This window comes from Cryptomeria japonica, chromosome 6 (genome assembly GCF_030272615.1).
Source record: "Cryptomeria japonica chromosome 6, Sugi_1.0, whole genome shotgun sequence".
NCBI lineage: Eukaryota > Viridiplantae > Streptophyta > Pinopsida > Cupressales > Cupressaceae > Cryptomeria > Cryptomeria japonica.
In genome coordinates this window covers 160,048,530-160,075,743 of record NC_081410.1, presented here as the reverse complement: position 1 = coordinate 160,075,743, position 27,214 = coordinate 160,048,530, and positions in this window count along the sequence as shown.

Genomic DNA, 27,214 nt, shown 5'->3' with positions numbered 1-27,214 from the left:
CTAGATTTCAAACCGTTGTTACAATTGCTCAAAGAAACGATCAACAATCTGATATAGGAAGACAAGAGGAAACTCAATGTGTGTTGTTCAGTTGAGAAGCCGTAATTGATTATAGTATGTCGATTGTAGTGTCCAGTTCATGAGAATTTGAGAACGAATACCAGTAGTTGTAGACTGAAACTTTATTGTAAATTCATTTACTGGAAATAAAGTGTTCAATTGTTGGTGCTGGGTTTTTTTCTTGAAAGGGTTTTCCCATGTAATTCTTGGTGTTCTATCTCTGTGTTGATTCTATTTGTTTGGTCTATGCTATGCTTAACGTTCTGTAAAAGTTTTAAACTACATTCTTGCATTATCTTCCCTATTAATTGACATTCAGAAGGCATTTCTGCATTGTGCTTTCCTTACAAATAAAAGTCCTAGGATTGATGGATTATCTATTAAATTCTACCAAACTCTATAGCAACGTGTTAAGGATAATTTTTACCTTATTTATAAGGAAGCTTTGAGGCAAGGTTCATTAGGCCCTAATTTTAATAAAGGCTTAATTAAGCTTCTTCCTAAAGGTAAAAATGAGGATTCTATCTCTAGATGGTAGCCTACCACATTACTCAATACATCTTATAAAATCATTACTAAAGCCTTATCTTCAAGAATCAAACCAGTGGCTAAAGGAATAGTTAGACCTAAAAAAACTAGATTCCTAGGTGAACACTTCATTCTTGATAACTTATTTCTTTCTTGAGAAACTTGTGAGTGAGTGCAATAATTAGAGCACAATGTTTTGCTTGTGAATCTTTATTTTAATAAGACATATGATAGAATGTGGTGGATATTTATTATCAAAATTATTTAGTGGATGGGATTTGGTCCCATATCTCCAAACATGTTCATATGTTATTTCAAAATAAAAATGTTGATCTTGTAATCAATAATTCTCTCATTGGCTCATTTACTTTACAATGGTCTATTAGAAAGGGCTTCCCTCTATCACCTTTTCTCTATGTGCTTGTTGTGGATGCCCTTGGTTATCTATTGAAAAAATATAATCAAATGACCTTAATTAGATCCATCCATATTCCTAACAATGCAACGGTACTTAATTCTCGTTTCAATGATGATAGTTTGCTTTTTACACTATTGTAGCATCCTAAAATTGTGACACTTGCAATTTCAACTACATTTGGGTCTTCACGATGGCGGTGCAACGTTGAACCTGAATGGAGACCCCAAAACCTGTTTACGACACCAAAAACTGCATATTTCTGCACCGTGGCCTGATCCCTCCTTGCACCCTACTGTCCCGGGAGGTGGGACCATGGCGCCCAGCGCCCTGGTCCTTCAGGACCATGGCGCCCAGCGCCCTAGTCCCTCAGGACCATGGCACCCAGTGCCCAGGTCCCTGGCCCTATTTTGGGCCCGGTCTCTTTTGGGCATCGAGTCTTTATGTTTGCAATTCGGGAAATATTGTTTCTAGGTCGGCCTAAGGTCAGGAAAATCAGTCTCTCAACCCTAATTGAAAAGTATATAAACTACATTTCCTCTTCCAAAAAAGGAGGAGGACATATGTGAGCAAGACGTGGAAGCAATATTCAAATATTCAAACATTCAAGCATTCAAGCATTCCTTCAAGCAATTGAGCATTCTAAGTCTCCATTCAAGGCTAGGTGTTGCATTCAAGACAAGGATTCAACCATTTAAGAGGAGATCACATACAACATACAACATACTACATACATTACACCTTCGCATGTAAGAATACAAACATTCTTACAACAAGGTATCAGTACTTGTTTACATTACAAACATTTACATTTACAACATTCTCATTTCTTGGTTAATTCCAAAACCGGGGTTTGACCTAAAGGCAAACCCCTAATCCCTAACCCCCCATTCGTCCTCTCTTTTCTGTGTGTAGGTTGTAGGTACGCGGCTGTAATTGAAGATCTGGAATCCTTGTACAGAGACGAACAGGTCCCCCTTCGTTTCGCGGATTTTTCGGAGGACCGTGTGCACGCCGGGCGCCATCGTCCCATCAACTTTCGCTCAAATTTGTAGAACAGCACCGTCTTGACATTTTACTGCTAATTCCAGGTCCGTAGCTTCATCCCATATCCCTATCTCTGTTTACAAGCGAATCTTTCTTACTTCTACATACATTCCTAGTTCAATCATTCTATCTACATTCTTTACAAAAGAGGGTATCCTTGATGTCTCAGCCCTTGAAACTCATTTAGAATCCAATCCTGCATTGTGTGGGATTGGATCTTGTGGGTTTCAACCCCTCTTTTGAATGTAAAGTATCCCATAAATGAAAACCATCAACCCTAGTGACCTCCCTTCTCTCTCCTTGGAGTTGGGGAGGGGAGAACAACTAGGGTTCGATTTTTTTCCGCTTTACAACTATAAAACAAAGTTTTTCATGATAAAGTACGATCTTGTTCTTTGTTGGATCCCCAAACAATGGAAGCAAATTAGACATGGACAAATTATTGGATATATAAGTGTCCCTTTTGATTTGGGGGTCTCTCTAGTTTCTATGTGGAATTGGTTCATAATTAAACTAAAAAATAAGATCTTAAATTAGGGAAACAAATATCTATCAATTGCTAGCAAAATTCAAGTAGTTAACATAATTTTTTTAGCTTCTCATGTTTACTATTATTCTTGTTGGATGTCCTCCAAAAAAGAATATGATGAGATAAACAAAATTGTTTGACAATTCTTATGGACAAATTGGGATGAAAATTTGGCTTCAAATCCTCATCTTAGTTACATTCTATACAACCTAGAAATAAGGATGGATTGAGATTGTTGGATCCTAAGACTCAAGGGTTTGTTCACCAGCAACACGGATCACTAGAGTGGTTACTAGTGATGAACATTAGAAGCTTTTGATTCATCATCACATTTATCTTACTACTATACATAACACATGACGACATGGGGTGGATCGATAAGATTTTGATGGATCCATTCTTTAATATAAGATATTAATTTCTTTTTCAATCCATTTGGAAGGCCTAGCAACAAGTTTGCAATTTTTAAAAATAGAAAGAATCTATACAAGATAGGTTTAGTTTTGTGACCTCTTCTATTCGGTGAAATAAATTAGTTCAATATCATGGACAATCGCTTGCAATTATTTTTCCTAAACAAGCTCATTATTTCTTATAGAGTGGTGTACAATAATTCAATAATATTGGGGATTTTAACTTGATTAGGTTGAGTGGAAAAGATCCAAAATCTCTTTTAGGATAAATAACAAGCCTAAAGGTTTTATCACACTTGTGAATTCACTGGTACTTATCAATATTCTTAGGAAAAAATGCACCCCTCTTCAATGCAATATTTTCAAAGATTTTCTTTGGCTTGGGAAAACTCCTTTTTTTGTTTCCCTTTGAAGAATATTTACTTAAATCATCTTCCAAACATGAAACTAAATCCAAGACTTAATGGTAAATGGGGTTGTAAATTATAAGAGAAGAAGTAGATGAACTTAAGTGCTCAAATATGGAGGTTTAGAACATATGTTAATGCTCAAACCTTAACCTAGAAAATCATACACTTTAAAATTCCTATTTGGGACAAATTAATTTTTTTAAAGATTTCTCCAGTTAAGTATCGTTTTTGCCAGCATTTTAAAAGCATAAAATATATTTTTTTGACCCATTTTTGGGCTAAGAAAAGATGGACTACAATTTTTGGGCTAAGAAAAGATGGACTATAATTTTTGTATATTTTCCTACTATCTTTGATCATGTTTTAGGTTAGAAAGAAGCTACCTTGTGTAGTGTCCCTCCTACATTTGCATTTTTATTTGTGCACCGATAGACTTATTTAGACATATGGTTGGTGTTTTGATGATTATTTATGACTCTATCTGTACCTCTGATGATACTGATGATGTTAGATACTTTATGTGGACATATGTTATTTGATGATTCATGTGGATGGTTGATTCATTTTAGACTATATTGATGACAAACCTATATTTGGTGGTTTATATGTCCTTATTATTCATGATTGATCATATTGCTTATGGGATTTTGATGATATCTTGGCTATGCTAACACTGTTCTATGTTCATGATGATTGATTTGATATTATTGAGTATGTGGTTTTTTTATAGTATTTTTGTGATTAGAGACCATGTTATACCACTCATTGCGAGCATGATATGACACTGTGATTCTCTATCACTTGCCTGATCATTTATGATGTATAGGCATTGTATATATGTTGTATTGTGTTTAGTAGTGATTGTAGGTTTGCAGGTACCAGACATTGACTCCACCTGGCTTCACAAGTTTGAGTGTGTCTTATCCCAATGGCAAGTTGTTGGAGATGGCATGTGTTTCCCTCTCATACTCTAGGCTTAAGTTGTTCACCTTGTCAGATGTGTTGTGATGCAAGTTGGTGGTTAGTATTGTCTTGTGGTGGTTAGGAGCCTTGTTATGTGTTCTTGTGAAGCATGGTTGTTTAATTAAATTAATAATTGATTTTATTGTATAGAGTATTAAGTGTCTCTAGATTAAGATATTAATATTATTTAATGATCTATTATTTATTTTATTATTGGTAGATATTATTTATTTATTGGGTTCTAATGTTTATTTTATTTTATTTATTTAATTTAGTTGGTTTAATGATTTATTATTTATTTATTATTAAATTATTTATTGTTATTTAATTAATTAATTGATGTGGAATTTATTTATATGGTTTTATTTGATTTATTGGTCAAATGGTTATTTATTAATTATGTATCCCTTGAATTTTATTTATGTTGACTTTTATTTATTTATTTATCATTGGGATTGATTATTATTAGTAAATAGATATTGTCCTTGTTATTACATTGTTAGTTAGAATATTATATATTTTTACCTAGATCATGCCTTGTGATTGGATGAATTATTTGGGGCAAGTAAATAATATTACTAAATATTATTTTCCTCGAATTTATGCTTGGGTAGGTATATTTTATAGCTTAATCGAATAATTTGATTGGTCAGCTTTCTCCTATCTTTTGAGTTTTGATTTTTATTAATTTGGCTTCCTACGCATTCATGGGGGTTGGTTTCCTAGAGATTACTCAAAATTGTTTTGAAGGATTCTTGCTTGGATTTCGATTTTGGATTGTATTTGGGAGCTTGCTTGGATTTGGAACTTCTCTTCATCAAATTTCCTTTGCCATTGTTGCGAATTTCTATGTCAGATTTTGGATGCCCTATTCTCAGTTTTCTTTAGGAAAGATTGTTGGCCATTGTTTGCAAAATATTGTTTGGGGAGTTTTGGAAATGAACAATCATTCTATTTTTCATTAAATCTGAAAGATTAATTTGGGAAAAGGTTTATATCTGATTTGTGAATTTAAATGTGTATTGTTGGAAAAGCTCTTTTGAAAAGTTGTTGTTGATTTGGTATTTTCATGTGAATGTTTGTGGTTTTTATTTGGAGATATTGAGGATTTCTTGCCTTGTGTATTGTGATTTAGAATCTCCTTAATCTTTTGTTATTTTGGTTGAGAATTTTATGAAGAAGTTGTGTTGTGTCTCAAATTTTGTAAGATATTGCCAGTAGATGTTGATCAATTGTTGTATTTGGACCTCATGGGTGAAGCCTTAGATTGATTTTATTTTGGTTATTCAAACTTTTTGGGTTGATTTTATGCCCTTGTCAAGTCCGTGTTCAAGTCTGGGCAAGATTGAGACAATTTGGGTTCTGTTTTCATGAGTTTTGTTCTATGTTACAAAGTCACTAAAACAAAGAACAATAACACCACTTTAGAGAACAATAGCGCCACTTTAGGTGACAATAGCGCTAAACCGGTATCAGTACACATTTTATCATTTTTGTCCCTTCTTGATTGGTTTTTTTGATCTGTTTCAACTCTAGAGGCTTGGATATGATGTGTTTGATATTATTTGGGCTCTCTGCCATTCATATTTTGATGTTTTTTTATTTCATTTGGACCTCGACAAGCGATTTTGTACTTGTTCGTTCAAATTTTGAAATGTTGCTCCAACAAGTTGAGTAAATCCTTGTTGTTGAGGATGAATTAGTGCCTCATTGTGGAGGATCATGTGTTGTTATTTACTCTATGATTTATCCCTATCTATGTGTATTTTTCATTCTTCAGGCTTATTCTATTGTTGTATCATGGCATTGCGAGATTTTGGTTTGATTCTTGGTGTATGGCTCTTTATGGAATGTTGATGGTTACCCTTTTGTGTTGTGGTTTGAATGTTCTTGTGATGTTATTTCATGTTCATGTTGTACCCTATAGTTTTGGTCCATGTTAGGGGGAGTGGGCTCTTTCATGTGTAGGACTAGGGTCATGAGCAATAGACCACTAGTAGAGGGTCTAGACCAGTTGAAAGCACATGAAGAGTTTCTCTGTTGCAAGTGATAACATTAATAATTTAATTAGTGGGTTTGGGTAATTAGGATTCACATAATCAAGATAATGAATGGAGGAGTTTGAGTTATGCCCCAATGATGCTTAGGGAGTTGTTTTTGGGATCTAGAATTGGGAAGACTGTTGAGGCAATGCACCATGCTCCCTTGATTGGCTCCAAGGTTGAGAGGGGTTCCACATGAGGTTAGCATGTGATGACACTATTTTAGCATGTGATGACACTATTTTCCTACATGTGTCCATTATCCATATCCCTTGATTTATTGATTATGACTCTGGGAGTTTATTGATTTATGATTTATCCATGTGTTTGATTAATTCTTGGTTCTTGATGTTATCTTGTGGTTGTCTTGTTGAGTCCATTGGTTGTTCATTGTTGGAACCCCATGTCATCTTCTAGCACGAGGGGGGGGGGGGGGGTTCCTATTCAGTTCCACATGGTCTGGTGGTTTGTTGCCTTCTTCCATTAGGATGTTCTTCATTGGTTGCTAGCATGCATGGCTATCGATTCTATAACTCTTCATTATGTGCATAGTTGTGGAGCCGATTCCTATGTACTTGAGATTATATATCATATTCATGATGGCAATGTAAATGTAAAAGGACTATATAATTGTACCATGTATCTTATGTAGTAGGTTGTGATGATGTAGAGACTATGATCTTGTAATGAAATAAGATGGTGTATTATTATGGATCATGTTGTAGAAATGATCATCATGATAATATTAAGATACCATGATGGACTAGGGAATTGGATAATTAGAATAAATGTATTCTTGTATAACATATGATTCTTAATTGGTTTAATAGCATGAGTTTCTAATTGGAAGTAGACTAGTACTTGTTGTTATAATCTTGCATGTGGGTATGGTTAGTAATCTTGATGCATTGTGTATAGGATAATCTTAAGGAAAAATCTAGTTTCATTTGTAGGAAAAGATATTTCTATGGATTCGTGATGTAATAGGTGAATAATGGCTAGATATGGGTGTTAGGAATATTTGAATTGGTGCTTAAAATGAACTTAGAAATTTAATGGGGTTATGAGAATATGCATTGGTAGTTCATCATTCTCATGATAAGAAAGTAATGAGTAGAACTTAATTGTATTGAATATTACTAATTTTAGGATTTGGATGTGTTATTATAATGTTGTTAATGATCTTATGATGTAGATATGATAATGAAATGTTGCTAATAAGTAGTGACATTAAGATACCCTTGTTGGTCTAGTTTGTCATTGTGTCAAAAGACTGATCTATCAATGACTAATACAAACTGTAGAGATATGGATCGCACGGGAGGCGGTTAGTCCCTTGTCATGAATCCTGAGGGGAGCATTGACCATTTTGCCAACAATCTCCCCCTCAATGTTACCCGAGGGGATTTGAACCCATGACCCAACACTCTGACACCGTTTATTGGCCTTGTTTGTTGTTGCGTCAAAAGACCGATCTATCAACGCCCGATACAAATTGCAGAGAAATGGATCACATGAGAGGCGGTTAGTCCCTTGTCACGAATCCTGAGGGTCCAGCATTGACCATTTTGCCAACAACCCTAGGGAAGAATGAATGGACATATGTTAATGGTTAAGATGTTAATTCTGCTTGCGTTAAATGTTGTAATAAGTTATAGTTATGTTCATGATGTTATATGCATTCATGTGATATTAAGCTATGTTTTGGAGTAATGTTAGTTTATTATGTTGCATTAGTAGATGTTAATTTTTTTTTATCTCTATTTATTGGTTAGTTTAGTTATTTTCTCTATTGTATTTTGGCGGGCATTACACCTTGGGTATTGGGTTTTTATAAGAATATAGTTGTTGATTCAATGAGACAAACTATTTTGATGAACATTTGGAAAAGTAAATGTTTAGTTGTATTTTCCAACTAGATTATTCAGAAGGAAGTAAAAATTCTACAATGATATCATGTTACAACTTTCTTCTTTGTGTTCTTCATTGAAAAAGGAGGCTCCCTACAACAAGCTTTTGGAAGACATCAAATACCCATTTTTGTAATTGCATGAAGGGGGTGTCAGATGTTCCAATTATCTACACAAGCTCTTTAAGTTACAAGTATAGGCTATGTTTAGTTGTTGTATACTCCTTTTACTTTCTAGAACTAATTTTATAGCTCACTAAGTTGTTACTTTATTAGTTAATGTTGCTCTGTAATGGATATCTATAACTCTTTATTATATCTTTTCTTTTTATACAGTTTTCTTTGAATTGTCATTATTTTATTGTAATTATATTTGATCAATGAAACAAATGAAATATATATATGATATTTAATTTCACAAACTAAAAAATTAATTAGCTAAATATGCAGTAAAAAAATACACGATTTATGTTTACTTTTATATTTAAAGTTAATAAATTTTGTTTGGTTTAGACACATTTTAATGGTAGGTCTACATTTAGAATATATCTAATTTAACATACATAAATAACATGAAATTTTATTTAACTTGCATGGATTCAACATGATTTTGTGCGAATTTAGATTTTTTTTAAAATCACTATTTAACTACTTGTGTTTGTGCAAGAGAAAGATCCAAAGAAGCTTGAATTTGAGGCTCTAGGGCACACACTTAGTGATCTTAGGTGTGAATATTGTCACACTAACTTAGCTTGGTGAATAAAGGAAGTTATATTAGATTTTATAAGGGTTAGAGTTTACTAAGTGTGTTTAGTGGCTACATTATGTTATAAGGGAAAATAAAGTCCACTTCAATAATCTTGATGAATGAATCAAATTAGGAAATTAAGATAAGGATAAGAGACATGGAGAGGTCAATAAGGCTTTGGGACTTCAAATTATGAAGGCATTATTGAAATGTATTTTGTTTTTAAGTTTGGGCATAACATCAAGACATAATGTGATAGGGTTTTAGGCTCATCTTCTATTTTTGTCAAAAAATTTAGGAAGGATGTCACCTAAAGGGGAAGGACATTGCCGTATGCTCAAAATTACTTAGTAATTTCCAATCAATTTCTAGGGCACATGCATGTGCATGAATGCATTAGCAAAAAGAATGAAAGATTTGGTTTTCTTAGTTTTACATGTTTGTGTTTGTTTGATGATAAGATGTTTACTAACAAATCTCAATGCAAATAACAAAACTTGTTAGATGAATGTAATTAAGTAAAAATTATTATATGTTTATATGCTAATGAAAATAGAATTAATGTAGGAGAGAAGAAAAATAAAGTTCTTATTGTTATGATGACATAATGATAATGTATTTTCATTAAATCCAATATAAGGTGTAAACTAATCTTCAAATTAAATACTAAATGCAAGTCCAGAATATCATAATGAAAACAAAATGTTTTCCAATGATTATAGAGTGATCATGATTTTTAAGTGCCTTGGAGGAAATTAGTAACAAATGATTATAACATTGTCCAAATGATCTATTAGAGAAATCAACAAATAACAAGTTAATTCTATGTCTAACGAATAGTATACTATTTGTTCTATGATCTACAATGTTTGAGCAATATTAAAGAGTTGTCTTAAATAATAAAAAAGTATTATGGTATTGAAATAAAATATACACAATGAATTCAGTGCCCTAGAAGGTTGCTAACAAGATAGATATATCAATGTTTAATGCTTCAGAAGATTAGACAAGCTTCCTAATGCTATCTAGGTTTTTCAAGATTGCTCCAAAACAAGGAACATTAAAAAGGATATTTGTAAAGGGATCATAATGATTGAAAAATAATTTCCAATGTTTTAATGACTATTGTAAATTTTGGACATAAAAAGTGCAAATGTTTTGATACCACGGGTCTATTTTTGTTGTAAAATAGGGTATATTATTGCAAATTTGAAGCATTGATTATGTAATTTGGTTAGCCATAAATTAGATGTGTAAAGTATATATCAATAGACCATGAGATTAAAAATATATTTAATTATATGTACATAAAAAAATCTTTCTAGAAAAACCTCCATGAAAGAGAGCACAAGTTTGCATTAATCTTCAAAACAAAAGTAGATAATCATCAAAGTTCTCTTTTTAATCCAAAAATATTTTGACAATATTTATGTACCTATAATTATTTCATGAAAATTATATCCAATAAATAAAATTATATAAAGACAAGTTGAGAGGAAACCACAAGTAAATTCCTTAAACCTAGACCACCCAAAACCATGATATAGCAAAAAACCAATGCCTTCATGTTATAAATCAATGTAATGAATAGAAAGATTAACTCCTAAGCAACTTTAACCACTTCACTAGATGAGTACACTCCTCTAAATATGACACTCTAATTAGAGATTAGATCAAGGGTTCACTAAAGAATGACCTAATTTAACAATTTAGAAAATCACGTCCTCAAAACCCATACACTATCAAAGAATCTAATTAAAAAATAATAAATTTTAGATAAACTCCTATAATTGACTAAAACATGTTTAAAAAAAATCAATAAGATAAAAAATTATCTATACTTCTTGAAGCTACAATGCTTTCAATATGGCCATTCCCTCATACAATCCCCTCATCAAACTATAAGGTTTACACTCTCTCATAGAGCTTACTACTTATCAACTTCCTCTTTACATTCTCTACTCAAGAAAAAAATCTCTCTAATTCTACCTTATAAAAGGAGTGTCTTTTCCACTGTCCAAACTACCAATGGAGAGCTATTTATAGAAGAATATAATGGCACATATAATATAGGTGCATCTCTTCATGATGAACTATTTGACTTTGAGGCCAACTTCAAATTTTCTTGAGACAACCACAAAACTATGTAACAACCTGTAGCATCGTAAACTGTCACCAGGCCAATTTACACCTCATTTTTGTGCCCCTAATTTAGTGTATCCTCTCCTCATCACTTGTTTAGATTCATTTTGTGCCTATTCTCTAGTTATAATGCCAAGAACACCTATTGATGGATTCCCTAGTGAGGTACCCCTTTTCCCCGAGGCTTATTTTGGTCCCTTTTAAGGACCATGGCGCCCAATGCCATGGTCCCTCTCAGTGGGGCAAATTTAAAACGGGGCAGGAGTCAAATCTATCTGGTGGGAATTTACCTTTGTGGCTTCACATGACCATTGGAAGTTGGCCTAATTGGTAATTTACATAGTCACCCCTATATAAAGATATTTGATCAACCTAATTACATCCATGCATTCTATGTAACCATCCATTATCTACCAAAAGCTATCTTGCATATGTGAATAATTCATCATCAAGCATTTTTAGATATCTTAAAGGTTGCATATTCTACATTCAACCATTGTCGAGCAAAATTACATTATTCATATGCAAGTATGTGTGTGTGATTAGGGTTTTGTTATGTTCATGCCATTTCATACAACATATGTGATTACATTCAAAGAAGAAAGCATCATTATCAACAATTGCAGATATGAGGTATATGTTTCCAATATTTATTTCAATGTTTGTATTTATTCATTAAAGGGAAATTCCTAAATTGGGGTTTGACTCAGGGAAACCCCTATTTCCAACAATTTTCCCCTTTTCACTATGTGCAGGAACATGTACAGAGTTGCGTTTTAGAGAAATGACAGGGTTCATAGAGACAAATAGGTTCCCCTTTGGATGGCAAAAAGTTAGGAGGACCAAGGTGACCACCACCACGGTCTCAATAATTCAAGCTGAATTTTGAGGAGCAGATCCATATATTTATCTATTGCTCAAATTTAGGTTTGTGGATTTATGTGACGATTGTAGCTCATAGTTTATGCCCGATCTCTTCAACAATTCATTATTCTACACTAATTCTTTGCAATTCAAAAATATAATTCAATTCAAGGGAAAGAAGAGCCTCATTCAAAAGGGCTTGAAATTTGACCAAAATCTTGGTCTATTAGGCTTAGTTTACTAAATTCCTAATGTAATTGGCCCTTATTGTAAAATTAGCAGATTTACTACATTCTATGGTGAAACCCTAATTTTCACCACATTACATTTTGGTGAACCTGACTCCTTACATAAATGTAGAAATTTTCAAATTTGCACTCTTAGATTATATTTTTAATCAACTTACATAAATTAAGACCTTAAATTAATACAAACCCTAATTTATTTTGGTTAATTGATTTGTGGGTGACATAATTTATAATTTTTATTTCAGATCTAATCTTAGACATTCATAATGGCACTTAATAGATCTGATTTATTTTCCATTTCACATATTATTACATTGCTTTTCACTTATATTTATCATATTCATGTGTTCAATAATGGTTTCTTTCACTTCACTTGGCTTCCTTTCATTCATAGTACTTTGGCATATTGCATTTTTGGAATTTCCAAATTTCTTCTTATTAATCAATTAAATCTCAAAGCTTTCATCCATGATGCATGTTTTTCTATGGTGATATTTTTAGGAAAATGCATTACATATATAAATCACATAAAATATTTTGTAGATCACAATCCTAGAGATGCTAGTGAAAACCCTAATACTTGTACCTCTCCTAGGTTATCTCATGTGAATGAAGAAAAATATAATACTCCTATCAATGATCTCTCTAATGAAGAGCGAACATTAAAAATAAACATGAAACCATATTCTTCTCATACACATACCCTATCGCAAGGGGGGCAAGGTCAAAATATTGGTGTTTCCATCTCTCTAGATTCCCTTTATTCTCCTAGAGCCTATCTTAACCACCAAAACATTTGTAGAGAAGGTGATACTATGCATTTCATTCATTCTCTATCTCCCCACATAAAATTAAGTAAATATGAGGCCTTATATTATAAATATCTTCTTTCCCAACAAATCAAAGAGGATATGCATGATGATTGAAAGGGGAATCTCCCTACAAAGGATATTCCTTCTTCATCTACTCCCTTTATTCCTTCTAGATACACTTACACTATAAATTTTAAATAAATTCATTATAATAATCATCCTTCTCAATTACACATTTCTTATAGGAGTGGCTATAACATAATAACAAAACAAAGTTTTAGAAGACAAGGACTTGGAAAATTTGAACAAGGAATCAAAGTCCTTATAAACCCTCTTACACAAACTAGTATCAAAGATCTAGGACATTCTCATTATTCACCTATGGATGATCTCCTTAGAATTTAAAACTTTAAAGAGTATCTTGCAAGACATAGAACCTATCATCTATCTAAAGGTGCTTCTTCCTCAAATACTCCTTTTTACTCATATCATCAAACTCATGACCATCATGCTAATGATTGTCATGTTTTTTAAAAAAGTATGCAAGAACTAGTTGATAATGGAACTATTAAAATTATATAAGACAATCCATCTTATTCTTACAATCCTCGTCCTACATCACAAGAGACAATACCTACTCCCATTTATGACCAAGAAAAAATAGCTACTAGAATCTTTTGGAGATTGAAGTATGATAAGAATATTGTCTTTCCTTTCATTAAAATCAATAACAATTATAAGCATAAGGAAGGTGATGCACATTGTCTTTTTCATCGTAGTTATTCTCATTCTCTTGGAAATTGTAAAGAATTTAAAATGTTTTTTCAAGACCAATATGATAGAGCTCGCATAGCTCTTACAACCGATCTTACACTCTTCCTTAGTGAAGAGGTAATGCCTTAGAACTTTATTCACCTTCCATGTTGCTCCTCCCCCTATGACATCAGTAGTTAAATTAATTTGGGGCTCTTTTTCATAAGAGGTAATGCTTTTTCAATTACAATCATCTTGGGGCAGCAACATATTTCATTCTTTCTTCTATGCTTGGGGGGAAAGAATCTTATCTTATCTCTTCTCTCTATCTAAAGTTTAACTATTCCCTTTAGGGGTTGTATTTTTTATAATTTTATGTCCTTTCTTAGATGGAATGGTATGTCTCTTATGATTAATATATCCTTAGGCAAGTCCACGATCCTTTTTATAATTCTCTCTTTCTCTTTGAAGATTACCTCTTCTTTAGAGTCGCATTTTACATATCTTGTTGTATTTTCTTGCATTGAATATTCCTTCATGTGAGTACATTGTGCATTTTATTATGTATAATCTCTCCTTAGAGGTTGTGTAATTCTTCTCATTGTCTCTACACCTAGGGACAATGATTTATCTCCTATCCTTTCTAAGGATCTACTTTTCCTTTCATGAGTGGTGTTTGCTTATGATTTGATGTCATTACTTGTGTAAAGTTGTTGTTTTCTCAAAGATTCTCTCTTATGCAAGAGGTTTGTATCCTTGACTACAACCTATTTTTCACTTGTAAATATATATCTATTATAAACAACCCCCTCACTTTGGATCAAAAGTGTGTCATCCTTCATCAAGAAACCCCTTACCTAGCAATAAGAGGAAGATAGGCATTCCTGTTTGCCTTACCTTCATTTGGTATAGGATGTTATGTTTTTTTAAAACCTCCTCTTGGAGGTAGATGTCTTTTGAACAAAGACCTCTCCTCCTCCAAGGATCTCCTTTACACTTGTTGCAAGATATCTCTTTTTTAACTATCTTATCCTTGCTTGTAAGAGTATTTCATCTTTAGATTGTATTTATGAAAATTGTTGCCTAAGATGATATCTCCTTGGTGTTGAAGGTGGGTATCCTTGTTTCTATCTTCCTTAAGATATCAACATAGGGATATGTTGACATATTAAGGGGGGGCATAAATATCATCCCCTTTGTACTATATTGTATAATAGTTTTTTAATGTCTTAAATGGGGTGTTCATTCTTGAAACCAAAGAAAGAAAAATCTTATACAAGATGCTTCATTCCCAAAACTAGACACAACATTGATATATGTCCTAGATGAGGTGCACATTCTTGAAACTAGAGAATACAAACTCTCACATGATATGTCCTTGAAACCAGACATATATTTGTCTTACATGGGGTTACACATTCTCGAAACCAGAGAAAACAAACTCTTACATGAGATGTTCTCGATACCAGATAGACATTTGCATTTTCATTTGATGTCTTACACAGGTTGTTGCATGCTCAAAAATAGAGAAAAAAAACTCTTATACAAGATGTTTAACACCTGAAACCTGACATCACTTGCACACACAAGAGGATGAGTGGAACTAGAAAAACACAGGTAGACTATTCCTAATATCCTCCCCAACATGGATCACCTTCAAAAACACAACTATAATATGTATCCATGTCTTCTCTCATTATTCTTCTCATGTATCACCTAGACAAACACATCTAGAATGTGTATCCATGCTTCTCTCCTTTCTTCTCATGAGCTCATATCTTTTCTATTTGTAGTTCATGGATGATTTGTGCTCTTTCTCTTTTTATGTGATCACTCATGTTATTGAGATGTCATTTCCAAGAGTGATATTAGTAGTTGAGACATTTTGATATCGAGGTCTCTTTGAAAAGTTGACTTTAGGTCTTGTTTTTGGTTTTTAGCTTTTGTGTTGTGTGTCTTTTGCCTTTTTTGTATTTGTTTTCCTTTTTTATTTTTGTCTTGTTTTTTGTGCCCTTGCATGTGATTGAGTGAGTTAAGATCATAAGATCGGGGGATTGGTTCCTTGAAATTAGTGGTCTTATAATCCTTGTGATTCTGCTCCTAATTGATCCTCTCTTTCATCTCTTTTATCTACTTTACCATGAGTATTTGTATAGGATAATACTCCGGTTAAAGTGGGGGCTAAATTTAGCATGATAAATTCTCATCAGACCAATTTACACCTCATGTTTATGCCCCTACTTTAGTGTATCCTCTCCTCATCACCTGTTTAGGTCCATTTTGTGCCTATTCTCTAGTTTTGATCCCATGAACACTAGTTGATGGATTCCCTAGCGAGGTACCCCTTTTCCCTAAGGCTTATTTTGGTCCCTTTTTGAGAAGGGCCATGACACCTAGTGCCTTGGTCCCTATTAGTGGGGCCCAAATTTAAAATGGAACATGAGTCATATCTCTCTGATGAAAATTTATCTTTGTGGATCCACATGACTATTGGAGGTTGTCCTAATTGGTAATTTACCTAGACACCCCTATATAAAGACATTTGATCAACCTAATTTCATCTATGCAATCTAAGTATCCATCTGTTATCTACTAAAATAACTCTTGCATCCGTGAAGCATTCATCATCAAGCATTTACAAAGATCTTCAAGGTTGCATATTCTTCATTCAACTATTGTGGAGCAAATTTACATCATTCATATGCAAGCATGTGTGTGATTAGGGTTTTTTTCATGTTCATGCCATTTCATACAACATATGTGATTACATTAAAATAATAAATCATCATCAAAAACAATTATAGATTTGAGGTATATCTTTCCAATATTTATTTTAGTATTTGCATGTATTCATTCAAGGTTAATTCCTAAACTAGGGTTTGATTTAGGTAAGCCCCTATTCCCAACAATTTTCCCCTTTTTACTATGTGCAGGAACATATATAGAGTTGTGTTTTGGAGGAACGATGGGGGTTCACAGGGACGAACAAGTTCCCCTTTGGACAATGAAAAGTTAGGAGGACCAAGGTGACCACCACCACGGTCACAATAATTCATACCGAATTTTGGGGAGAAGATCTAAATCTTTATCTACTACTTAAATCTAGGTTTGTGGCTCCATGTGACGAATGTAGCTCACTATTTATGCCCAATCTCTTCAACAACTCACTATTTTACCCTAATCCTTTGAAATTCAAAAATATAATTCAATTTGAGGGAAAGAAGAGCCTCATTTAAAAGGGTCTAGAGTTTGATCAAAATCTTAGTCTATTAGGTTTAAATCTACCAAATTCCTATTTCTCCCCAATGTAATTGGTCCTTAAGCAAAATTAGTGGTTTCACTATATTTTATGGTGAAACCCTAATTTTCACCACATTACACAACCGAGGAACTCATGTGAATAACAATAAATGTATATAATCACTTTTTAATAACATCAAGATTACTCAAAACTAGAATAACCAATATCTATGTAGAAGAAAATAATGCCACATGAAAATGTTTATGCAACCCTAGCAATCCACCAACAAGATTCAAGTGGCCAAGGAATAAAATGAACACTCACATGGCTAAGAATGAATAGCAACAAAATATGAAGAATACAATTAGATGATAAATTACCTCTAGTAAGGAGCATGAAAAGTCACAAGCCTAGTATAGATGGAATACAAATTGCCCAAGAATCACCTCCCATGTAAGATAAATATATTGCGTACTAAAGAAGATCTACATATTGTTTATATTTTTTCAATAATAATAGTTGATAGAAATTAAATCTTGTTTCCCCCAACACTAGAAAACACATATAATACTTTCAATGATAGCTGATAGATTTAAAAGAGAAACATATCAAATAAGATGACTATTTAGTGCAAAAAGCAATGATAATCATTTATCAAATAGAAATTTTAATTTTGGGCTTGATATTATTAAAAAAACAACATTCTTAAAGCAAATTACAATATTGTATAGCATATTTACTCAAATCTTTTTATAATTACAATATTTTTGTGAAGTAGCTTAATATACATACTTACAACAACATGGTTAAGACAAAAACAATTGTGAAAAAGGCTTATAATAGCTAAAATATTTTTAAGTACTACTCATCTGAAACACATGTATAAACTTCTAAACTTCTTATAAAAATTTTTAAAAAGAAAAAAAGATGGGGCCACAAAATAACAAAGACACTAAAAAGGAAGTGAACATTTGAAAACAAACCATCAAATATTTTTGGTGATGTGAGATTGCATGTGATCTAGATATTCTTGCATTAGAAATGTTGGAATTTTTTTTTTCTAGATACAACAAAATCTATTACTATAATAAATACATCACAATGTTTCATCCTTCATCTCTTCCAACATTTAGCTAAGATAAATCCTATCCTACTTCACCAAGTTTGGTCATCAAATATACCTCATTTTGTGGATCTTTATCCACTTTAGTGTGACCTTCTCTACCAAATTCATCTCCACCTTCTTCTTCCTCTCATGGATTTTAACCCATCATGAACCATCCATCTTCTCCAAAGCCTTCTCTTCTCATCATCCTCTCTCATATAATTCAATCCACCACTATCCATTGTTTTCCACTAAAAATATTCCTCCTATTTCTCAATTACCACCACACATACACATTGATACCATTGATATTAACAAAATTAATGACTTTCATCATCTCCTCCATACTCACCTCTTATTTTTCATTTCACTCTATATTTTGTATACCCAAAACTTCATCAATATTTTCTACACTATCTCTACCAATACCTTCTTGTATTCCAAATGATGCATAATTGTTGCAACTTTAACATCCACCACTTCCATGCCTTAAAAAAATGATGTTGCTTAAATCTCTAAGTTCTTCAATATCCTTTTGCATGAGGACCTCTCCTTCAATGCCATCTACATGACACTATGATTATTCTTATTCTTCCATACGTGCACATATAATAATATATAAAAAATCTGGTATTCAAGTTATCCTATCTGCTTTTCTTCTTCTTTCCTCTTACATATCTTTTCTCTCCTTTAAGATCCATAGAATGTTTTTTATCTTTATACGCACACACTCTCTCATTTTCTAACCTCTCCTCATAAAAAATTCTCTTCTCTCAATAAAAGAAAATATTACAACCCTTCTCAAGGCTACCCAAACCTCTTTCTAGAACATGTATTCATATGCACTCTCACAACCCACAATCCCAAAGATACAAAATTGGAGATCAGACCCTCTTATACTCACCCACAACTCATAATTATCCTCTACCCAATAAAGATAAAAAAATATGCACATTTAAACACCCTCCACCCGCTTTCCACATATGGGAAGATATTCTCCTATCTTCTACTTAGCACTATCTTTATTAGAGGACAACCAACACACTTTCATATTTAACAATTCCTCATAGACATCATTCCTCTCATATATAGTTCTATTTAATTAGAAGAATCTCCCTTACTCTTGCAACAAAATATTAGACTTCTTCCTATTATTATCCAACAATTAAACAAGCTCCCTTCACATACCTGAAGAGAAACTAACAATAATACAATTCTAATGCAATATTGATAAGTGGATATACTAAATGGTACCCCAATATAGCCTTAGTTCTTATAGTTTTTGTAAAGTATTGTAGCTCTTAGCAAGCTCTTTGGAGCACATAAATTATTTGTAACTTAAAAAACTAGTCTTGTAAGGACTAAAACCAATATAATTTCATTTTTCTTCTAAGTATTTTCAAAGCATTTTAGACTTCTAGTATTTCTACAACACCATAATATCAAGAAAACTTCAATATTTTGACCTTCAAACAATATGCTATGTTGTGTGCATCACCTTAGTAGAGCTTACATTTCAATTTAAAGTTATTTCTCTACCCCTTTCCTCAACAACAACAATAGTTAGTTCACTTTAGGTGATTGCAGCAAGGAAACTATAGTACCCCTACTTGTTTGAACTCATTAGACTCATATTTTATTATTGTTTGTTTTCAGTGGATACATTACCATGATATGTTATTCAAATTTTTATGACATTATGCTTTATCTAGAGATAAGATGTATAATTTATTTGCAGTATTTCAGTACTTGTGATTTATGGCATTTGATGGATTATTGCTACGTACTGACATTTTACTTTATCTATGCAATGTGTAATTTATGTTGTGTGTTTGCGAGTGTATTGGATGCAAGGGGACGATTTTCCTTCACTCATTTCGGTGAGATAGGGAACGTCGCAATTCTTCTTCATCTGTGTGTATGCCGTGTTTTCTATATTGTATATATATGCATGTGTGGTTTGGTAATGCAAATTATTGCAGGTACAAGTACCGGGTAGGTACGGGGTATCGTCTCCACCTGGCTTCACAGGTCTGAGCGTGCCTTATATTTTTTGATGGATGTGGAGGAGATAGTAGTTGACCCTATTTTACTCAATTACATTCGTGTGAGTGTCATCAGTTGGTCATCTTGTTAGTTTATTCGGCCTTCGTATTTTGTTGTTTGATCTTTTTATGGGTAATTGCTTGAGTTTTGTTTAAATTTGAGTGTTTTAGTGGAATTAATTAATTAATTAATTAAGTTTATGGAATTATCTCATAGTTGTATTGTTTATGCATTGAGATTATAAATTTAGTTAATTAAAAGAAATTATTAAATTAAGTTGCAAGCTGCATGATATTAGAAATATATTTTTATTTTAATGGAAAAATAAATTAGATTAATTGTTTTTATTATTTCCTAAAATTTTAATTAAATAAATGAATAAAAGGATTAATTAGAATTAAAATATTGTTTTAATTCTTTATTTAGAAAATTAATTAATTTGCATGAGAAAAGAAAAGAAAGAATAATGATTTTTAATTATTGCATGTTAGCTTATCTTTTGTGATAAATTTAGAAAAGAAAAGAAAATTACTATTATTCTAAATTTAGGTTTTTTGAGAAAAAGCTATTGAACCTAGAATTTTAGTTTAAATAGGGGAATAGGTCTTTATTTTAGTTACACAGGAAACAGGTCAAGAATTTTAGGTGAAGAAAATTATTGGAAGTTTATTGAAAGGATTAGGGCTCTTCTACATATTTCTTCCAGGAAAGCTATACCAGGTTGGATGATTTCTTAGTTGTGGGTTTTTAGTAAATATTTCTATTTTTCTCTACTTGATGTGTGTGTAAAATTATTATAGAAAATTTAGCAAGGTTTCATGATGCATGGAGAATTGCAAGATTTGTAAGAAAGGGTATTTACCTAAGAAATTATCTTCTCTCGTTTGATTTTGTTTTAAGTTTTGGCTATGGCAGTTTTGTTTATTAATGCAATCTCTACGAAATGGTTTATTTCCTTAAGAAAATTTAATTATACCTTATATTTATTTGGGTTAATTAAATCTTGGAAAAATAATTTGAGAAAAAATATATAAATTGTGAAGGATTAAAATGAAATTTTTGGAAAAGGATTGTTTTTATTGAAATTACTCTAAAAAGGTTTTATTTAAAAAAATATATATAATTAAATATATATATATATATATATATATATATATATATATATATATATATATATATAAAGAATATTTTTGACAATTTATTATTTAATATTTTTCAAACAATTATTTTGTAGATAAAATTATTTTATTTTTATAAATCAGAATTAAAAAAAATGAAGAATGCAAAAACAACTGCGAAAAGTAGAAACTTTTCTGCGAAACCCCAGCGACATCTCTATGGGCAGGAGAGGTATCTTGGGAAATGGTAGAACAATTTTTTTCCTTTGGTGGCCCAGGATTGTGTTACCCGCATGGAGAATTGTTCCAATGCCCTAATCCCAGAAGCTACAGGGGCTAATTTAACAACTATAAAGCTCAATAAAATTAGCAGAAGGGCCCTTGGGGCATCGACTGACTGCTCCATAAAACATTCAGAAGGCCCCTTCGCTTCTCCGACAATGAATGTCTATAAGCAATCTTTGAGAACGGTAGGGTCTCCTTGTAAAATTCAGGGAATCACTCTATCTAAGAAGAAGGAGGCCCTCCTCAATAACTCAAGGGTTACATTGTCATCTGGATGCCCTAATAAAAAAAGAGCTCCTCTCTTGCGGACAGAGACTCCTGCTTGGAACCATGAAAATGTGGCTTCTGGAGAAAACAAAACTAGACTAGGGATCGAAAAACCCTTCTCATTTATCTCAAATTTCTCCACTAGGAGAAGGGAGGATTTTTACCCTAAGCAACGTCCTTTAATCATTCAAAAGTCATCTAGCTTCAATACAGATAATATTATGATTATAAGTGACAAACATACTGATGAATTGTGGGAGTGTTACAAGGCTCGTGGGCTCTTTGGCAAATGGTTTGGTTATGGCGCTTCGATCTCTGAGATCCTGCAATTGTTGAAATCCTTCACGAGAAATCAGATAAGTATCACAAGCTTGGAGAATGATTTTTTATTTATCAATTGCAATACAGTGGATCTTAAAAATAATTTACTTAAAAATAATCATAGATATTTTAAGGGCTATTGCTTCAATTTTTTTAATTGGAAACCTAATTTCTCCCCTAAAGAGGTTGAGAAACTTAGGGTTCCAAAGTGGTTTCGATTTCCTAATATGCCGGTAGAATTAATCCATAGTCATGTCCTTAAAAAATTAGGAGATTTTCTAGGAGGTTTTGAGGGTTTGGAGGATAATTATCTGGAATCCTCTGATATTAAAATTCTAGCCAATATTGAGATAGGAAAATCAACATTTGATCCCATCAAAATTATCACAAACCATTCAATATATGAAATTAAACCTGAGATCCTCGTAGAAGACTTCATTCCTAGGACTGTAATTCCCCCTTTTCAGGAGTCAAAGTTAATATGCCAAAAGGCAATGGAGGAGGTGGAGTTGAACATAAAATTCAACCCTATAGGCGGTTTTTTGTTTAACAAACCAGATCTTGGGGCTAATGAATCAATAAACACACATAGAAAAATAGAATGTAAAAGAAATGAAAACACACTTACTGAACCAGTAGAGGAACATAGGAGGATAGCTACTGCGAATATACAGAGTTTATCGCAAAATTCTATACTAGTAGCCGATATGGTTCCTATAAATTTCAGCAATGAAGGATCAACTAATTGCTCCCTAATTTCTGAGACCAACCCCATTGATCAAAAGGCTTTACCAGCTCTAAATAAGATCACTTGGAGAAAGATAAAACACTAAGCAACCTTGCTTCTATCATGGAGGACAGGGTTATAGGTCTAAAAGTAAAGAAAAAAAAGAATAAGAACAAAAAAGGCAAAGGAAAAAACAAAAAACGAAAGAACAAAAAAGGAAAAAATCATATCATAGACAACAACATTAAGGAAATGGGTGTGGATGCTAGTAGAGAATTGGAAGATAAGTGTATACTTGAGTATGTTGGTAACTCTATCACAAATGACCTCATTGAGTTATTTATTGATGAGATAGCTGATGAGGAAGAACTTGCATTACAAAAAACACTGTTAGCCAGAGAGTTATGCAAACCCGACATTGAGGATTTGGACACTCCCCCCTTTGGTGTTGTGGCAAACAAAAAAATGGAACGCTTGGGGATTGCTAACACCATGGAGTACTGCTCTCCCCCAGACTTTGCTGCTGACCTAAAAAAGTGGGGGAGGAAATCCATTTCTGAATTGCTCACTAGGGCTGGTAGTGCAGTGGGACAGACTAAAATTACTAACCTTTTTGAGGTAGGGAAGGGGAAGTTCCTTCCCAATGAATTATGAAACTCCTTACGTGGAATGTTAGGGGCCTGAGTGCTCCTAACAAGCAGTGTATCTTAAAACGATGCATTGCCAAATACAACCCAAAATTATTCTTAATATAGGAGACCAAACTAAATAACAGTGAATTAACAAACTTAAAGAGAAAAATAGGTATCAGAGAACTTGAGGGTCAATCTGCCTTTGGAGCATCTGGTGGACTGGCCATCATATGGGACCCTAGGCAAGTTTCCTTCAAGCTTATAAGGAAGAATTGGAATTGGATGTGTGGAAAGGTTTTAAGTATCAAAAGTAACTTAAACTTCATTATAATTAATATTTATGGCCCCACCTAAACACAGACAAAAAAACAAGTCTGGGATGAAATTGAGAATTTCCTTCTAAGCGATAATGAACAAACTTACCTAATTGGTGGGGATTTCAATGCAATTTTGGACCCCAGGGAAAAGTGGGGTGGGAACAACAAAATGACTTAGTCATGCTTAGATTTTAGGAACTGGATGCATAAATGTAATTTGCTAGAATTAAAAGCCAGGAACGAAACCTTCACCTGGAATAAGAGAAGACAAGGCTTCTGCAACATTGCAAAAAAACTTGATCGTTTCTTCCTGTGTGGAAATCTGACACATTCTTTTGAAACCTCTGTCCTCCCGCTCTCTGGATCGGATCATTTCCCGGTCCAATTAATAATAATAGAAGCACTTAAACGGACAAAAACTCCCTTTCACTTTGAAAAGATGTGGCTCAGAGATGAAAATCTATTACAACTTATTGAAAAATTATGGAATGAAACTAAAGTCATAGGTTCCAAAACCTTTAAAGTAGTAACCAAACTTAAAAAGATTAAGCAACAATTAACAACTTGGAACAAAGAACACTTTGGCAATATCTTTACACAAAAAACAGAGATTGAGGAGTTGGAGATTATCAATGAAGAGGTGATCAAGTATGGGATGGATAACATCTTATATCAAAAGGAAAAAATCAATTTGGCTCAGTATGAAGAAATCTTAGCCCGTGAAGAAATTTATTGGAAATAGAAATCTAGGGATCATTGGCTTGAGGTTGGCGATAGAAATACAAGTTTCTTTCGTAACAGCACAAAGCAACGTAGAACTATAAATAGAATCAACAAGATCAAATTGGTATCAGGGACTTTACTGAAAATCCTGAGCTAATTGCTAGAGCAGTGGTGGAGTATTTTGAGACTATCCTTAACAATAGGGAGGGCTCCAAATGGACTAAGTGACTTTTTAAAAAACACCCTAAAATTAATATCAAAAGAACACAACCTAATGCTTAACAAAAAACTAACTATGGAAGAAGTAGAATTAGCCTTATTCCAAATGGGACCAGATAAGGCTCCTGGTCCTGACGGGTTCCCCGCTCACTTTTTTCAAAAATATTGGGGCTTCATGGGCATGGAAATTATTGAGGCCTTAGAAGGGATGAGAAATTCAGGGAAAATTCTCAAAGAACTTCACAATACATTCATAGCCTTGATCCCAAAGAAGGAGATTGTGGATAGTTTTGAGGACTATCGCCCAATAGCCTTATGTAACACTCTCTATAAATTACTCACAAAAACAATGGCAAATAGATTACTTACCCTCCTCCCCACAATAATTAGTGAAGAACAGTCAGGTTTTGTGCCTAATAGATCCATTTATGATGGTATAATCATTTCTTAGGAGGCTATCCATACAATAGAAAACAATAAGGTACCAAGTATGCTGATTAAATTGGATATTAAAAAGTCCAAGGGGTTGAGCTTAACTGGTTAAAACATTGGGTTCTCATTGTGGAGACCTAAGTTCAATTCCCAATAGGGACATCTAAAGTGAAATTCTAAGTTGTGACACTTGGCCTTCCAAAGGATGGGGAAGGTCTTGGGGTCAATCTAATCACACATAATAATATTAATAATAATAATAATAATAATTCAAAGATATGTAATGGGGACGGGTCCCCCTACTATGGCCCCATTGGTTCATAGCTCCAGTCAAAAGCTATTAAGGCTTTGGCCAATTACCTATCAAAAAAAATAAAATTAGATATTAAAAAAGCATATGATAAAGTAGATTGGCACTTTCTTTGCAAATGTCTAGAGTCTTTTGGGTTTAATAAGCAATGGATTAATTTGGTCTTTGAATGTATTGCTACACCCAGGGTTTCAATCCTAGTCAATGGGGCCTCAGAAGGATTCTTTTAAATTTCTAGAGGCCTCAGACAAGGGGATCCCCTCTCCCCCTTTCTCTTCATTATAATGGTTGAATCACTTGGGAGAATGATCAATGGGGCCAAAAAAAAAGGCTCAACTAACTGGTATTAAGATCACCTCTAACACGGAGCCTATTACCCATCAACAATTCGTTGATGGCACCATGTTGTTTGGGTCGAGCTGCCCTTTTGAGGCAAAAACAATCAAAAAAATCTTGAATAGCTACACTAGCATCTCTGGTCAAGAAATTAACACTTTGAAGTCTAATATAACCTTCTTTAACACAAATAAAGAACTACAAATGAGAATTCTTAAAATCCTTCAATATAAAGCAGGAGAATTGCCATGCAAATACTTGGGACTCCCCATAGACAAAGGTACTAGATCTTCCAATCTCTGGAATCGGGTTGTCTCCAAAATTACAAACAGAATTTCCTCATGGAAAGGGAAATGGCTTTCCTTTGCGGGGAAGACCACTATGATCAAGGCGGTCCTCTCGACTATGCCTATTTACCAACTCTCATGCATGGATCCCCCTGCATCCAAGAGGAAGGAAATCACAAAACACATAAGAACTTTTTTCTGGCAAGGCTCTGAAGATAAATTTAGACTTGCGTTGATCACTTGGGATATGATATGCTTACCTAAGGAGATGGGAGGCTTGGGCATCAAAGACCTTTTCATCCAGAGAAAAGCGTTGGGGGCCAAGTTAGTATGGCGTATGTATTCTAACCCCAATGCTAAATGGGCATGCACCTTATTTAACAAATATCTGCATAACCTAGATCCTATATGCATCTTCAGGACTACTCAACCCTCTAAGGGCTCTAGAATCTAGAACTTTATGCTAGATTGTAGAAGCATCATAACAAACAAGCTAACTTGGTGTATTGGCAATGGGCAGGATGCCCTTTTTTGGAGAGACTCCTGGGGAGCCTATCCCCCCCTCAACACTCTTCATAATTTCAATACAATCATACCCACCCTTGAAGGACTCTGGAGTATTCATGTAAAAGATTATATGGAAGAATTTAGCATTGGACGTCTGAAAAAATGGCGATGGAAATCAATGGATCATCTTAACATTTCGGCCCAAGAGCAATCCCTCCTGTCTACGATCCTTGCCTCAAGAAATGTTGCCCTATCTCCTGATACAGACAAATTGATTTGGGATGGCTCCAAAAAGGGAAGATATGAAACAAAGGAGGGTTACAAACATATGCTAAATAAAAATCATAATCCCCATTCCAATCTACCCTTAACCCTGTGTTGGGATAAAAGATGCCTTCTGAAAGCAGGTCTGTTTGCATGGTTGGCTATTCAAAACTGAATCCTCACCGCTGACACCT